An 11,808-nucleotide genomic window follows, 5' to 3' on the forward strand; every position below is an offset into this window, starting at 1 on the left:
AAATCGATAATCATGCAAAATCACACAAACATCATATTTTTGGGTGATTTTATAGGTGACAACTTTCAAATAGTATGCACAGGGGGATTATGATGATCCCATGGACCACATGTTGGTATTTCCGAATTCAGGTAAGCCTAGACCATAACATTAGGGGGGCACCGCATGGAAAAGATAACTTTTGCAAAATAACACTACCCCGTACTAGTGATGACTAGTCATGACTATTTTTAACATACTTTTTTATTATCATTATCATTCAGCGGTTATTAACCATCTTTATTACTAATGCTTACTAGCCGACAATATTGATGAATACTGGTGATTAGTGATGACTAGTAATGACTAGTTATGGACCACATGAAGAATCGTCACCCCAGACTTCGATAGGGTGACAATTCTTCATGTGGGCTATCCTAGGGTGACAGTTCTTTATGTGGGCCGTCCTGGGTTTACGATTCTTCGATTGTATAAGTTTATGACAATAAGCATAACCCTCATTCAACGTAACCTAACCTAGCCTAGCCTAATCTTTTTTCCACTGTTAATATTCGGCGTGCTGGGGTGACAAATCTTCTGGTGGGATCTCATAGGGTGACGATTCTTCATGTGGGCGTTCTGGGGAGATAATTCTTCATGTGACCCCTAGTTATGACCAATATTACTAGTTTTTACCATGAAACTTTTCTATCATCATTATTATTATTATTATTACATGTGCTCACTAGCCGTCAGTATTAATGACAAATGATGACTAGTACTTACCATAATATTCTTATCGTTATCATTATTATCGTTGAGGGGCCTGTATGCATATGTTATAGCGACGGGGCGATGGTGCGCGGCACACTGATTGGCTGGGAGTACCGTTCCGCAATGAGTGAAGTTTTCCCCTTTCTATCCTACAGCTCCTCCACTAAGCTGGCGTCATGCGTAAGCCATTTTGCCTCATCTAACGCTATAAGAACCACATTTCCGCACCGGAATTTGTACTTTTCTGAATGGTATATGAATCTGATATTGGTATTTTCCCTTTTTCTGTAATAAAAGTATTTTTTAGGAGGCGTGGCATTTACCCCTTCCTACTCTGGACTCTTCGTATGAATTTCGTATATTAAATTAATTACTGTAAATTTACAGTAGTTCTCTTACTATCATATTCATTTTTTCTTTATTTACTTATTCTATTTATTCTTTCATTTTGTAAAAAAAAAAAAAAAAAAAAAAAGTATCAACGCAACAATGAAAAATTTGGTTGTATAATTTTGATAACTGGTCAGGATAGTCGGGTGTGGACAGCATCACGCATACTACATATCACTGTTACGTTCCCTAGTATCAAATGTGAATATATATTTGCATGTTAAAAACCCATCCACCTTCAGCGATCATGGCATTACTATCTCCGAGCCACAGGTTCCTAATCTAAGCTGAACAGAATCGCCTGCTGTTGTCCAGAACAAAATACCCTCAGCGCAGAGTTCGTTCATGTCAGTCATGATGATGTTCACCACTCTTCCGGGTGATGCCTGGAGGTTTGGTTCAACCGGGGTCCCTTCTCTGTCATGAGGCTCTTAGAGGTTAGGTTCTATAAAAGAAACGATTTTGTTCACATAAGCTCCTAAAGACAAAAATCTGTGCTAAAAGGGATGAAGTAAAATGGATGGAGAATATAAGTACACCGTGTGTGTGTGTGTGTGTGTGTGTGTGTGTGTGTGTGTGTGTGTGTGTGTGTGTGTGTGTGTGTGTGTGTGTGTGTGTGTGTGTGTGTGTGTGTGTGTGTGTGTGTGTGTGTGTGTGAGAGAGAGAGAGAGAGAGAGAGAGAGAGAGAGAGAGAGAGAGAGAGAGAGAGAGAGAGAGAGAGAGAGAGAGGTGAAGGAGGAAAGTGGATGAGGTATGTATTACATACATTCACTTCCAAAGTCGAAAAGCACGTTATCCTGTCTGCTCATAGATGACTCCTTAGTCAGTGCATACTTATTGTACTGGCGACATGTTGGTTAATTTTCCATTGTTCATAATAATCAAAACTTAATGTAACATATCCATCTCATACGGTGTCGCACATTTACTAGACCAATCATTACACTCGTTTCAGCAGGTCTGAGATAGAACTCAATTTATGGCTACACCTGCATAAATCAAGACTTTCCCTAAACCGCTTAAACAAACCATAGTCCATTGGAATCTACTCTGGAACACCCAAGGAGGCAGCTGGATACATCCTACATAGACGTGAAAAATATATCTGCTGGGCCTACAGACAATGTCCACCTTGCCAGGCTGCCTGACACACAATCTACCAGCACACAGACACAAACACAATTTATCCAAAATTAAAAATACTCCTCTAGAAGCCCGAGAAATCGGTCGATTTCCTCCTTAGCTTCGGTGACACCTACACTGACACTGAGAGATGCCCAACAACAACAATAATGATCTTTGCAGCACCGAAGCGCACTATAAAAAAATTACGGCGCCCATAATTTGAGAGGCGCTCAGTAGGGTCACTGAAGTTTCCCTACACTCAATTCAATAATAATTACACCAGAGTGAGCAGGGTGAGCAGTAATTCCGCAACTAGATAACTTTTGTAACATGTTTGTTGATTGCAACCGAAACTACCTTACTTTATTCCAGATACACCAACAGACTGTCACCCTCGTTCTGGATTCTCCACAGCGCCTGATCTCGACGATCCAACTTCCGTTTCGGGAACTGCGCCTACCTGGTTTGCTGATTCGCGTGGAGGTCTCCGCTGTGGGACACAAGCTCCACAACTGGATTGGGTCCGCCTTTGTGGCTTTGCGCCCCACCCAGCTGGCCGGTGAGACTTATGTATGATGTTAATTTCGGAAAATAATGTCGTACCCTCTTGTTGTGGGGGATCCAACAAGGTGCTTTGACCTTCCACTCAAATATGGAAGACATGATTCTGTGTGTGTGTGTGTGTGTGTGTGTGTGTGTGTGTGTGTGTGTGTGTGTGTGTGTGTGTGTGTGTGTGTGTGTGTGTGTGTGTGTGTGTGTGTGTGTGTGTGTGTGTGTGTGTGTGTGTGTGTGTGTGTGTGTGTGTGTGTGTGTGTGTGTGTGTGTGTGTGTGTGTGTGTGTGTGTGTGTGTATGTGTGTGTGTGTGTGTGTGTGTGTGTGTGTGTGTGTGTGTGTGTGTGTGTGTGTGTGTGTGTGTGTGTGTGTGTGTGTATGTGTGTGTGTGTGTGTGTGTGTGTGTGTGTGTGTGTGTGTGTGTGTGTGTGTGTGTGTGTGTGTGTGTGTGTGTGTGTGTGTGTGTGTGTGTGTGTGTGTGTGTGTGTGTGTGTGTGTTTATCTAGTTGTATCTTACGGGAAGGGGAGCTATGGTCGTGGTGTCCCGTCTTTGTATCTCACAGTGTCTAGTTTTCTTTTAAGTTCGTGTGTGGTTTTTGCACACACTATTGTTTCGTCCAGTTTGTTCCAGATATCCACCGCTCTGTGTAAGTATTACACAGTTTTTTAGTTTCTTTTCATGTCCCCTTGTATTTCTCGTATCCCAATTTAGTAAGTCCTTTCTATCAAGGACTTCCGTGCCTTTCATGATTCTGTAGATAGTCAGCAGGTCACCTCTGTCTCTTCTTTGTTCCAGAGTCGGTAAATTCAGTTTTGTTAATCTCTCCTCATATAACAGGTTTGAAAGAGTTGGGGGCCATCTTCGTAGTTGCTCTCTGGATTCTTTCAATTTTCTTTATATTCTTTTTTTGGTACTGGGTGACCATAGTGTCGCAGCATACTCCAATCTAGGCCTTGTTAGTGTGATTAGTATTTTTTTTTTTTTTTTTTTTTTTTTTTTTTTTTTTTTTTTTTTTTTTTTTTTTTTTTTTTTTTTTTTTTTTTTTTACCATTTCTTCGTCCAAATTGGTAAAAGCCACCTTTATTGATCTTAGCAAGTTGTAGGATTCTCCAGATTTTTTTTTTTTCTTTTTTTTTATCTGTTTATCAGGGGACATGTCTTTTTCAGATTCCACTTTCTTTCATTCCTTTGTTCCGATCTTATATTGTTCTCATATTCTTTTTTTACTTTTTCCAAATTCCATTATGCTACATTTATTGATGTTGAAGTCTGCTTCCCACTTCTGACTCCGTTTCCAAATTTTGTTCAGGTCTCTGCAGTGATTCACAATCCGTTTCAGTATTCACTTTCCTCAGCAATATAGCGTCGTCTGCAAAGAAGCTCATGTGACACTTCACATCATCTTCATCCATGCCACTCACATAAATAGCAAACATTATTGGACCCAATACTGATCTCTGTGGAACTCCACTAATCACCTCTTCTCAAGCTGGTCTCTTTTCTCTGAGCATTACCCCATGCAAAATACCCTCCATCCAGTTTAGTAGTTTATCTTGTATCCCTTCTATGTTTTCAATTTTTTCATACATTTTTATGTGGCCCTTTGCCTAAGGCTTTTTGTAAGTCAAGGGAAACACAATCAGTCCATCCATCCCTTTCTTGTATTATATAGAAACAGATTAAGTTTGTGGTACACGATCATCCCTGTCTGAACCCAAATTGTCTCGGATTTATTATATTGTTTTCTTTCAGGTGTTTTATCCATCTATTCGTAGCAACCTTTTCACAAATTCTGGCTATAGTGCTTGTAAGGGAAACCGGTCTGTAATTTGTTGGATCTTCTTTGTTTCTTCTTTTATATATTGGTACAATATTGGCATTTTTCCAGTCATTTGGTATTTTTCCCTCTTTGAATGAGCAACTTATTATGTTTTATATTTTGTCTATTACTTCTTCTTTACATTCTTTTGATATCCAGTTTGCCATACCGTCTGGGCCGTATGATTTCCTGACATCAAGGTTCGTTAATTGATCCATTATTTCTTTTTTGGGTTATTTCTATTTTCATCATGGGGGGTGGGGGTGGGTCATCGAACTTTGTTCCATTCATCCCAATGCCAGTGAAGACCGATTTGAACATTTTGTTCATGACACTAGCCAATTCTAAATCTTCTGTGTACTCTGTATTTCCATGACGTAGTTTTACCATTTCCTGTTTATGTTTAACTTTACCATTCACATATCTATAGAATAGCTTAGGTTGATCTTTAAATTTGTCTATGAACATCGGGAGATCCAATGGAGGCCACATGCAGAAATTGAAATGCGGTACTGCCAAGGACTCGAACCCAGCAACCACACGACAAGTGTCATAGAAAACTTACCAACTACGCTATTAAGAGAGATGGCGCAGTTGGTAAGTTACTACGACACTTATCATGTGGTTGCTAGGTTCGAGTCCTTAGCAGTACCGCATTTCAACTTCTGCATGTGCCCTCCATTGGCTCTCCTGATGTTGATGGCTTAGAATTAAAGTGCATTGTGGTTGTGAAAATGTATATATATATATATATATATATATATATATATATATATAGATATATATATGTATGTATGTATGTATATATACATATCCATCTTTTTCAAACTTCATCTCTTCTATATTTCGCCTCACTGCATCTTGTGTTGAACCAGGACTTATATACCTTTTCCTGTTTCTGTCTTGGTACGTATTTATCCATCCATTCATTATAAATTTCCATCAAAGCCATTTCTTTTCCCTTGTGTATCTTCATCGTAGAATTTTTCCCAATTTGCATTTTGAAAGAATTTCTTAAGTTTCCCAAAGTCTGTTTTGTTGTACATCAGTCTTCCTTTTCTATATTTCTCATTTCTCTCTATATATAATTCCTCTTTTAGTTAAGATTCTATTAATATGTGATCACTCTTCCTAAATGGTGTTTTGTATTCAATTTTATCCACAATTTCAGGTTCCGTTGTATATATTGAACCTAGTCTCAACGGTTCTTCATTACTTCTACATCTGGTATTATTTACCCATTGCGTCACTGTATGTTCTATAGTCATGTCAAGTAATACATTTCCCCATTGATCCTCTCCACCTTTCACTGTCATTTCTTCCCAACAGATTTCTTTGCAGTTAAAATCTCCCATAAGTACCAGGTTACTTCCATCCTTCAGCATTTCGTTTAATGAATGTCTTGTGTTTTCTAACATTTTTGAATGTTCGCCCTCTTCCCAAGAGCCCATTTTTGGAAGCACATAAATCACTACAAACTTTCTACTTTTCATGTCGCTATCTTCAACTTTTATCATAATCATTTCCACACTTATACCCTCTGTAACCTTCGTGTGTTCGTGTGTGTGTGTGTGTGTGTGCGTGTGAATTTGTATGTGTGTGTGTGTGTGTGTATTCACCTTGGTCTTTGGATCACCTGTTGGACTCGTGATCGACAGCTATTTCCCTCCCGGAAGAGAGCTCAGAGCTCGTATGACCGATCTATGGGTAATGCTATGACCTTTCACACACACACACACACACACACACATCCAATTCCCCGCCCACGAGAGTCAGAGTAACGACCCGAAGCACAGCGATACCGAAATAATTTCGGCCCTGGGCAGGATTCGAACTGGCTACTGGGAGCACCATCGTACTTCCCATTTCAGCGCTCTACCAACTGTGCCACCGAGTCGCGCGCGCGTGTGTGTGTGTGTGTGTGTGTGTGTGTGTGTGTGTGTGTGTGTGTGTGTGTGTGTGTGTGTGTGTGTGTGTGTGTGTTTTGTGTGTGTGTGTGTGTGTGTGTGTGTGTGTGTGTGTGTGTGTGTGTGTGTGTGTGTGTGTGTGTGTGTGTGTGTGTGTGTGTGTGTGTGTGTGTGTGTGTGTGTGTGTGTGTTTTTTTTTGTGTGTGTGTGTGTGTGCGTGTGTTTTGTGTGTGTGTGTGTGTGTGTGTGTGTGTGTGTGTGTGTGTGTGTGTGTGTGTGTGTGTGTGTGTGTGTGTGTGTGTGTGTGTGTGTGTGTGTGTGTGTGTGTGTGTGTGTGTGTGTGTGTATTTACCTAGTTGTAAGGGAAGGGAGCTATGCTCGTTGTGACCCGACTTTGTATCTCTCAGCATCTAGTTTGCTCTTGAATTCTTGTATGGTTTTTACACATACTATTTTTCGTCTAGTTTATTCCAGACATCTATCACTGTGTAGAAAAATATTCTTTTTCAGATCTCTTCTATAACTATCCTTTTTGAGTTTCTTTTCGTGTCCTCTTGTTTTTCTTCTGTCCCACTTTAACAAATCTCCTCTGGCAAGGACTTCCATACCTTTCATGATTGTGATAAATGGCCAGTAGATATCCTCTTTCTCTTCTTTGTTCCAGGGTTGTTAGTTCCAGTTTGGAAAATCTTTGTTCGTATGTCAAATTTGAAAGTTTTGGTGCCATCTTTGTCGTTGCTCTTTGGATTCTTTCTAGTTTCTTTGTGTTATTTTTTGTGTTGGGTATCCATAGTGTTGCAGCGCACTCCAATCTAGGTCTTATCAGCGTGACTAATATTGTCTTTACCATATCCTCATCCATGTAGTTAAAGGCTACCTTTATTGTTCTAGTAAATTGTAGGTTTCTCCGATTATTTTGTTTATATGCTTATCTGGTGACATGTTTTTGCTAATAATTATTCACTTATTCATAGGTCTTTTTCTGAGCTAACTTTTTTAGTTCCTTTGTACTAACCTTATGTTGCCCTGATATTATATTCTTACTTTTTCCAAACTCCATTATACTGCATTTCTTCATGTTGAAGTTTCCTTCCCACTTTTGGCTCATTTTCCAGACTTTGTAAAGATCTCTCTGAAGTGATTCACAGTTTTTCTCTGTATTTGTTTTCTTTAGTAATTTTGCGTCATCCGCAAAGAAGTTCATATAACATTCAACACCTTCATCCATGTCATTTATATATATGGCAAACATTATCGGATCTAGTACAGAACCTTGTGGGACTCCACTTATCATTTCTTCCCAGGTCGAGATTTTGCCTCTATCACCCTTATTTTTCTCCCGTTCAAGAAATCCTCCGTCCATTTCATTAACTTTCCTTGTACACCTTCTGTTGTTGCAAGTTTTCTTATTAGTTTTTTTTTTTTGTGGTACTTTATTAAATTCTTTTTGTAAATCTAGAAAAGCAGAATCAGCCCATCCGCCCTTCTCTTGTATTATGTCTATTAGCCTTGAATAAAAACAAATCAAGTTGGTGACATTGCCCAGTACAGTGCTGTCGGCACAAATACTCCTTCATATAACCTCCTCTTAGCATCCATTCCCAGATGTCTATTTCTCATTACGCTTTTTAATACACCAATGTATTTACTCGCTTCTCTCAATCTACATTCTACCTCCATCCCCACTCCTCCCTTTCCTGCCACATTCGCACCCAAGTATCTAAAACTATCCACTTCCTCCAGTCTCTCTCCCTTAATGCTCACTTCCAGCCTGCTGTTACTCTCTTCCCTTGTAGATCTCATCACCTTACTTTTGCCCACATTTATCTTCAGCTTCCTTCTTTCACACACCCTCTCAAACTCTGTTACTAACTTCCTCAATCCCTTCTCTGATCCTGCTACAAGCGCAGTGTCGTCAGCAAATAACAACTGGCTTATTTCCCACTTTTCTCCATTTTCTTTTACTATCTCCAACCCCTGACCCACCACCCTTACATTCATCTCTCGCACCACCCCATTCATGTATGGATTGAACAGCCAGGGCGACATAACACATCCCTGACGAAGTCACACCTTTACCTCAAACAATTCACTCTCTCCATTTCTAATCCTAACACAAACTCTACCACACTCATAAAACTCTTGTCTGCTCTTAACAGCTTTCCTCCTATCCCATATATCTGCAGTACCTCCCACAGTGCCTTCCTGTCGTAAGCCTTTTCCAAATCCATAAAAGCCCAAAAAACATCCTTACCTTTTCCTATAATTATCTCATATATCTGTCTTACCACAAAAATCTGATCTACACAGCCCCTACCTGTCCTAAAACCACACTGTTCCTCACCAATTATTCCCTCCGTTCCTCTCCTGATCCTCCCAATCAAGACCCTCCCATAAGCCTACCCAACTACACTCAACAAGCTGATTCCTCTGAAACTACTACACTCACACTTGTCCCCCTTTCCCTTGTAAAGCGGAACTATACAGGCACTCCTCCAGTCCTCTGGCACTCTACCTTCTCTTAAACAAACATTAAATAACCTCACCAGCCAGTCCACCATAACTGTACCTTCTTTTTTCAGAAATTCTGCATGGCATCCATCCAACCTAGATGCCTTGCCTGCTCTCATCATCTTAACAGCTGCTTTCACTTCATCTTTCCCCATTTCTCCTCCCTTTTCTTCACTCATCACTCTCATTTTCTTAGTGCCTCCCACTGCAACTACCTTTCCCTCCCTATCCTCCTTCACATTTAGCAACTCCCTGAAATACTCTGTCCACCTTCCTCTCACTGCCTTCTCTTCCATTATCATCTCTCCATCTGCACCTTTCACCTTTTCTTCTCTACTTGATTCGCTTTCTCTTCCTCTCCTAATTTCTTTCCAAAACATCTTTTTATTACTTTCAAAATTTTCTGTCATACTCTTACCCCATTTTACATCTGCTCTCCTCTTTGCTTCCTTTATCTTATGCTTAACTTCCCTTCTCTTTACTTTGTGCGTCTCATACGATTTCCTCGTCCTAATTTGTAACCAATTTATGAAATCTGCTTCTTCTCTTCTACACCCTTCTTTGCATCCTCATCCCACCACTCACTACCCTTCCTTCTATTTCCTCCCGCCCTCCTTGTTCCACACTACATTTTGCACACCTTATGACTCCCTCCTTGAACCATTCCCATTCCTCCTCCACTCCTAGTTCTACTCTATTCTACACTCCCTCCCACTCCTCTCTCAACTTCTTATTATACTCCTTCTCCTTTTCTTCCTCATTTAAGCAATTCACTCTAAGTACCTCCTTACCTTCTGCCCTGTACGGGGCAGAAACTTGGAACATAAAAGAGGAAGAGAGAAGGAATTTGAATGTGTTTGAGGTGAAATATCTGAGAAGTATGATAGGGGCTACTAGGCTGGATAGAGTGAGAAATGAGGAGGTGAGAAGGAGAACAGGGGTGGAAAGGGAACTGGGAGATAGGATTGTTGAAAGAGGATTAGGATGATTTGGACACATGGAAAGAATGAGTGAAGAAATATTAGCAAAAGAGGTGTGGAAAGCAGAGGTGGAATGAGTGAATATGACGGGGGGTCCTAGGATGAGATGGATGGATGGGATAAAAGGGGCATTACAAAAGAGAGGAATGTCTGTTGAGGAGGGACGGGAGAGGACAGAAGATAGGGATGAATGGAGAAGTGTTGTGTATGAATGATGATGTGATGCATGAGGGGGAGTGGGTAGGGGATGGGAGTGAGGAAGTATGTATGAGAAATATTTTGACGCAGCCCGAAGGGATTTCTCCCCATCTTCTCCTTTTCTGCATGAGGGGACAGAGAGGGTGGGGTCGCCGAATTAATGAAGCGGCTTTGCTGCGAAGGTGCTGTGTCTTGCAACACTGCTTCTGACCCAGGGCAGCTGACAGGATGCAGGGATGACCCGTTATCCACGAGGTGCCAAGATGAAAGGGAGGGAGGAGGGTGGAGGGGATTGGAATATGTAGGGAATGGAATGGGTGGGAGTGGTTTCTATGCCTTTTTCTTTTTGGCTACCCCCCGTGTAAGGGGGAAAAGCCTTTGGTATATGTATGTATGTAAGTTGGTGACACAAAATCTTTCTTTGTCTAAAGCCAAATTGTTTTGAATTCGGTATCATATTTTCTTCCATGTGTTTAATCCTTCTACTTTTGATAATTTTTTCACATGTTTTAGCTATTGTGCTTGTAAGGGAGACCGGTTTATAGCTTGTTGGGTCTTCCTAATCTCCCCCTTTATATATTAGTACGATATTTTCATTTTTCCAATCTTGTGGTACCTCTCCTTCCTTGAGTGAGCAATCTATTATTTTATATATCTTGTCCTCTAGCGCATCTATACATTCTTTTAGTATCCAATTTGCAATTCCATCCGGACCGTGTGTTTTTCTGACATTAAAGTTTATCATTTGGTCCCTTATTTCTTTCTGTGTTACATTTATTTATTTCAATGTGGGGGATCTCTCTGCCTTTTCTTTTTTCCCAATCATGTGCATTTCTTGTATTATTTCTATTAGCCTTGAATAAAAACAAATCAAGTTGGTGACACAAGATCTTTCTTTCTCTAAAGCCAAATTGTTTTGGATTCAGTATCTTATTTTCTTCCAGATGTTTAATCCCTCTACTTTTGATAACTTTTTCACATGTTTTGGCTAGTATGCTTGTAAGGGAGACCTGTCTATAATTTGTTGGGTCTTCCCTATCTCCCCCTTTATATATTGGTACGATATTTGCATTTTTTCAATTTTGTGGTACTTTCCTTCCTTGAGTGAGCAATCTGTTATTTTATATATCTTGTCCTCTAGCTTATCTATACATTCTTTTAGTATCCAGTTTGCAATTCCATCCGGACCGTGTGATTTTCTGACATCAAGGTTTATTATTTGGTCCCTTATTTCTTTTCGTTTTACATTTCTTTCTTTCATTGGGGGAAGAGTCTTTCTACCTTTTCTTCTTCCCAATTATGTGTATTTTCTATCGTTAATACAGACTTAAAATGTTTGTTCATTACCTCCGCCATATCTACATCTTTATATTCCTCATTCACTTGACGCAGTTTCACTATTTCTTGTTTATTTTTCAATTTACCATTGACATACCTGTAGAATAATTTAGGTTGATCCATACATTTATCTATTATGTCTTTTCATAGTTTCGTTTTTCTTCTCTGCGTATTTTCACATATTCATTTCTCAGTTTGATACATATTTGCCACTTACCCCCTTTTTTTTTCTT

The 11,808-nt window shown here is 39.9% G+C and overlaps 1 protein-coding gene across 1 annotated transcript in view; it reads left to right on the forward strand.

The window, feature by feature from the left end:
- Window positions 1-2,643: 2,643 nt before the first annotated feature.
- LOC143022398 (uncharacterized) overlaps window positions 2,644-11,808 on the forward strand; it is a 38,054-nt gene continuing 28,889 nt past the window's right edge. The window contains exon 1 of the mRNA XM_076180562.1: window positions 2,644-2,827. The gene's annotated coding sequence lies outside the window, so the exon portion shown is untranslated. The remainder of the gene's footprint in view (window positions 2,828-11,808) is intronic.

This window comes from Oratosquilla oratoria, chromosome 44 (genome assembly GCF_046742065.1).
Source record: "Oratosquilla oratoria isolate Oo_2021 chromosome 44, ASM4674206v1, whole genome shotgun sequence".
Taxonomy (NCBI): Eukaryota; Metazoa; Arthropoda; class Malacostraca; order Stomatopoda; family Squillidae; genus Oratosquilla; species Oratosquilla oratoria.